This window comes from Lepisosteus oculatus, chromosome 18, assembly GCF_040954835.1.
Source record: "Lepisosteus oculatus isolate fLepOcu1 chromosome 18, fLepOcu1.hap2, whole genome shotgun sequence".
Lineage (NCBI taxonomy): Eukaryota > Metazoa > Chordata > Actinopteri > Semionotiformes > Lepisosteidae > Lepisosteus > Lepisosteus oculatus.
The window spans coordinates 16380324-16386538 of NC_090713.1; the positions used below are offsets into that span (position 1 = coordinate 16380324).

Consider the following 6215-nt stretch of genomic DNA (forward strand, 5'->3'; position numbering starts at 1 on the left):
GCAAAGTCTCCAAATAATGCTTCTCCCCCCACTTCTCTCGAGGATGTCCCTGCCGCCACGCTTCACGCACATCGGCTCCCCCTTCTCCTGGATCATCTCTCGCGATTTCCAACCGGACCGTAGCAGGCCTCCAGAGGATACTTCGAAAATATGGCTTCCATTTTTAAAGAAAAGCTTCCAAAAAAAAAAAAAGCTCTGTTCTCCCTCTACACAAGGAAACATCAGCTCCACAGCTTCCCCCGGCGCCCCCTGATGACATCACCCGCGCTGCCACCACTCATCCTAACGTGAGGACCCTGAGGCCACCCGCGCCTCTGCCTGTCGCGTCTTCTGTCTTGTCTTGTCCTGATATGTCTGTGTCTCTTCCCCAAGCAATCCATACCTCTGCTGAACAACTGCACCTAGCCTCTTCCACCCAGCCTCCTGCTGGTGAGTCTAAGGCCCCAGGCTCACGTCCCTCCCCCACCCCCTTCTCTGCTTAATCTAATTTCTGCACTCTCTCCTGTCTCTACCTCCGGCGTCCAACATGGCTCAAGCTCCGCCTTCTTGGTGCCTTCGGCCCCGGTTTCTATTCTTTCGGCCCCTGCTGCCGTCTCCACAGCCCAAAGGCCAGCTAGTAAACGACCCCCAGCTCAGCCAGCAGGTGGCCCTTACCCTCCCCCACCCCCAGGCGTCCAAGGCAACTCGGCAGCCTCCTCAGTCCTTCGCGCAGCCCTCGCCCCTGCTTCAATTCCTCCTCAAAAGTCTTCGGCTTCCATATCCCAAGCCACCGAGCTCCAGGCCCCAGATCCGTCTAACCCCTCCTACCACAATCTGCTTTCCGGTCTTCCTCCTTCCTCATCTTCTCCCTTCCCTGGTGTCCAACACAGCATCCGTCATCCCATGCCTTCGGCCCTGGACTCCAATCTCCCCTTTACTAAGGACATTCCTCTACGAACAGCCGTTCCTCTCCCAGCTCCTAACACACTAAAGTTTAGTCCTCCTCCCATTCCCTTTTCACTCCGGCAGCAAATTCTATGAGGTGCGGTCATCAATCTAGCTCACCTTCTCTCTTCCTCCCTTACAACTCCGATTCTAAAACAGTCGACTGTGGCTCGATTTCCGTTACTCTGAAATCTTCTGACCCTCACTCTGCTTCGGTCCTTCGAATTTCCGACTTCTGCTTGGCTTGCAGCATTTTCTGCGACATCACGTGCTCCGCCTTTCCCGAACGTTGTCAGGAACTCGACGATTACATGCACAGCATCCCCGATCTATCTGTCCTCTTCGAGGGCTCCCTGTTCTACGATTACCATAAGCAGTTCTTGGCCGAGGCCGCTGCCCGCCTACTCCAACGGAACCAGCGCACCTACTGGGGAGCCCTCGACATTGAGCTCTACTGCCGCACTTTCACCGGCATCCGAGCTCTTTCCTGCGACTTCTGTTACTCTTGGACACATTCAGCAAATCTTTGCCCAGATACCATCCGCAAGCTCAACCCTGACTCCGCCCCTTCTCCCCCACAGCATCTATTCTCCCGCCAGGTCTTCTTCAAACCTTCCAGGTCCAAAGACGTTCGCGGTCGACCCCATCGTGATGATCAGAGGCCAACAATTTTCCAACATCTTCAATTCCTCGACACGTACCTCTCCCCTTCGTCGCTTCCTTCATATTTGCAGCTTCTGCGGCAAAGCTCATGCTTGCTCTGCCTGCCCCCGCCGGCCCTTCCATGCTCGCTCCACCTTCAGCGTTCCCAAAAGACTACTGGTCTTTCAGGCTACCCCAATCGACATCCCCGCTTTTGCTTTCGACCTGCTCCGTCACCCCAAACCCTCTTCCACCCACATCTTACTCGACGGCCTTTCCTTCGGATTCTCACCAGGCCCATGCACACTTCCTTCTTCGTCTGTCTTTTGCAAAAATTTGCAATCTGCCACCACCGATCCCCAGTCTGTTGCTTCCCTGCTAGCATCCGAAGTCTAGAATGGTTTCACGATCGGCCCACTTGACTCTCCCCCATTCCCTGCATACCACATCAATCCCATTGGTATAGCAGTCCGTCCGGGTGCCTGGCTTGCTAAGGCCAACATCTCCAGTGCCGTTAAAGTTATGCCTCCCGACCCAGACTTCTGGCACCTCTTCGGAGTTCATTGGCGGAGCAAGTTCTTCACAGTCCGCCTTACCTTCAGACGTAGGAGTAGCCCAAAAAATGTTCAGTACCTTAGCTGAAGCTCTCTGCTGGATCCTCTTGAATAACTATAAGGTTCCTTTTCTCGTCCACCTTCTCGACGATTTCCTTACCATAGACTTTCCTCGCACCCCACCTGCAAGAGCCTCCTCCACACTTATTTCCGTTTTTAGGAAACTAGGGGTACCTCTTGCCACGGACAAAACAACTGGCCCCTCTCATATAATCCAATTCCTCGGGATCAACCTCAATTCCATCAATTTCACCGCCTCCCTGCCTCCTGACAAAATCGTCAGGATCCAGACGTACATCTCTATCTATTCTTCCGGCAAATTTTGCATAAAGGGGGAACTTCTCTCTCCGCTCGGCCACCTCAATTACGCCATTCGTATCATTCCTCAAGGACGATCTACCTTCTCGACCTCGCCTCTTCTGTGCCCTCTCTTTACCTCCATGTAAGCCTTTCAGCCGACTGTAAATCCGAGCTCAGGCTTTGGCAGCTTCTCTTGGCCAACTGGAATGGCATATCTCTCTTCTACGATGACCTCCTCTCTGACCCCGCGGATATCCAGCTTTTCACAGACGCAGCCCCCTCAGTCGGTTTCGGAAGCTATTACAAAAGGCCAATGGTTTGCGGCCCCTTGGCCTCCTGAATTCTCTCCAATCTCTCTTGCCAACCAGTCATCGGCCTTGTTAGAAATATTTCCAATTGTCGTTGCTGCTTCTCTTTGGGGCCACAATTGGAAACAAAAATCCGTCCTCATCCATTCGGCCATCTATGCAGTAGTTCATATAATCAACAAAGGAAGGTCTTCATCCCAATCTATTATGAAATTCCTGTGCCGCCTTAAATGGATTTCTCTCACACATCAATTCATCCTCGTAGCTGCTCACATTCCAGGCCACCTTAACGAGATAGCGGACTCTCTCGCTTTCAATGTCAGAAATTCAGGAACTTGGCACCAGATGCAAGACTGAACCCGTGTACAGTACCTCCCTATTCGGAACTCACGTTCCTCTGAATCATCCTTTCCATCACTATCTCCATCTGGCCCAGCAAACTATCCTCTTAAGGATTGCCCCTCGAACTCTCTCAATTCTTACTGCACTGCCTGGAGAGGACTTCCAATCCTTCCACCTCTCCGCAAACATAAAATTCTCTTCTTTCAACATTCTCAACGTATCATCCTTCGTTTGCTATTGTAGAAACTCACTCAAGGTACGAGCATCCACCACCAAAGTATACCTGTGCGGCATCCACTTCTTCCATAAACTCCTTTCCAGCACGATCTGTCCATCCCTTATCCACCCTCAAATTATTCTCCTTCTTAAAGGCTTTCAGCGGCTTGAAAAAAACACTTCCGAATCTAAGCATACCACTTACCTCAGACATCCTTGAATCCTGCATCTACATTCTCAGGTCGGGTTACCACTCACCCCGGGTCGACCGCACTCTTGAATCTTTATTCTTGTTAGCCTTCTTCATCTCCCTGAGGTGCTCCGAAATTATCGCGGCTTCCACATCCTTCGATCCTTCTTCTCAACCCTGCTTATCTGACATCTCCATCTTATCTTCCGAGACACTGACCTTCTATCTCAAGAAAAGCAAAACCAACCAACTCAGGTCCGCCACTCTCATCTATTATTTCAAGCTCTGTTCCTTACATTAGCCCTTACGAGCCTCTATCCCATTACGCACATCTTCGCACCTCTACAGGAGCTTTGCCTACTGTCCCTCTATTCGTTAACGTGAAGGGCCGTATCGTGATACCCTCCTGAACAAATCTCCGGGCACTCCTTTAGACCAGGGGCCACATCCTCTGCCGCTCGCCAAGGCATACCTGGGTATCTCATCAAGCAACTCAGCCGTTGATCCTCCGAGGCTTACTATGCATACATTAAAACTAACCCTGGTATCCTCAAGCAGGCACTTTCTCTCCTCGGCTGAATTGGTCCAATAATCTTTTCGTTTTTGTTTTTCTGCACTGGTGACTGGGGGTCCTGCTTGGTTCTTTTGGGGGTCCTATCCTCCCCGTCCAACGGCCGGGAGGTTGGCCCTCAGCCAAGCAGGTTACGCCAAATCTCCACATCCCAATAAACGATTCTAATTTCTCCCAAGCTTTCTGCTGCTGTCATTCCTCGTGAATTGACAAAAAGTAACGCCACACTCTGTTGTTTAAAGCAGCACGTCTTTTCCCGTTAAAAGGAGGAGACACTTTACACTTTAACTCTTCAGTTCACAGAGAAATTTCACCAGAGCCTCTTCCCTTCTTGTGTCTAATTTTTAGTTTAGCAGGATTCAAGCAGGATTTCAGATGAAAGGCAGTGATCTCAATCAAGCCCAAATCATAGTTGAAGCTGTTCAGAGCCTACATTAGATTTTAGTGTTTCATTTTGAGCTGACCCTCACACCTAAAGAAGACTTCATAGCCGAAACATTGCATTTTCTCTGTTCTCTTTTAAGCATGTGTACGATGCTGTAATACAGCTTAAAATAATTAAAAGTAATAATTAATAATATTATTGATTACTAATAGTTTATGCTAACACCTAACTTTCTTAACGCGAGAAGTACTACTGTAAGCAAAAAAAATGGGTTTTTGGAGGGGGGGCAGTATTTCTTGCGTTGTGAACATGTGTACACAGCGGTCCCCCCGGGTTCCAGTTAGTGCGTAATTACGCATCAATGAAAAACCAGAGGTTTAAAAAAAGAGAATTAGCTCACTGATTTTACTGTTTTATGTGGAGGCTGTGAACATTTTCACAAGTCATGGTCTTTAAAATGCATTTGGTTTGAAGGCTTTCTGTGTTTCCCTTCCAAAGATATGGACAGAAGAATATTCGAGCGTGGTAAAAAAAATGGCTTAAAAACAACATAGTGAAGGCTGTGAAAACAGTCACAATGTACTTTGTACACACAGCAAGTGTTTTCGGAACTCTAGGAGGTTTAGTGAAAAAGCAGGCGTGCCAATTGTAATCGTTTTTATTTTTAAATACATTTTAGAAAAGTAATCTATACAAAAATGTTGCATTTAATACCATTCGACAGCCGGCTGGCTGTGTCCAAAAATAAATAAAAACCGGTTTAACAACTCTTAAGCATACTGTAGTTTTTGTTAACACAAGTTTATCAGTGAAAAGACCACAGGCATTCTCAGAGTAGAATAGGCGTACCTTCCAATGAAAGACAGTCCCCCTTCTCCACACTGAAAGACAGACAAATGTTTTCACTGCCTATTTAGTAGCTATTCAATGCGGTGACGTCACTGCGCTGGCAAGCATGCTCTTTAGATACGCGATTCCATATTATATTCCCTATTAATCAAATTCTAAAAGTATGCTTTTGTTTACTCCGATAGCGAGCGTATTCGCAGAAAAGGTTAAAACATCACTTTTCTCACAAAGTATATAAACAATATGGTCAAAAGGAGCGTTTGGAAAAAACGTTTCCAAAATAAGAATTTAATTCTGAAAAGTATGAGTTTTTCTTTTACTGTGATAACGAGCGCAAGTATTCCTGGAAAATGGTAATCACTTAACTTTGAATGTTTTGAGATATTTAAAAAGACAAAGAAATTAAATATAGTGTCGATAATATTTATTGTCCGTAATAATATCAGTAGCAGTTTGAAATTATTTGTTGTTATTAATAAATGACTTAGCTTCGAACATGTTGTGATATTTAGAAATATAAAAAAGGTCAATATGTTGCCCATAATATTTGCTATTTTAGTTTTTCAAAGAAATGTTTATTTGTTAAAAGAAAACTCATAGCGATAGTAATTACGCACTAACTGGAACCCGGGGGAACCGCTGTGTACACACGTTCACAACGCAAGAAATACTGCTCAATACGGCTTCGTGCAAAAAAAAACCGTATATCACCATAGGAAGCATAACAGCACAGCCTGAAACGGCCGAAACGTTGTGTTGTCTTTCTTCTTTTTTCAGCATGGAATAAACCTATTACTTGTTCCTTTGCAGCCTACGCATGCTGTACGTGGCTACCCACCTGTATTAAACCTATTTCACTCAGTAGTTTAAACTA

The 6215-nt window shown here is 46.7% G+C and overlaps 1 pseudogene; it reads left to right on the top strand.

Annotated features, from left to right (window-relative positions):
• Positions 1–1016: 1016 nt before the first annotated feature.
• On the top strand, positions 1017–3189 carry LOC138224001 (uncharacterized; annotated as a pseudogene).
• The last annotated feature ends 3026 nt before the right edge of the window (positions 3190–6215 follow it).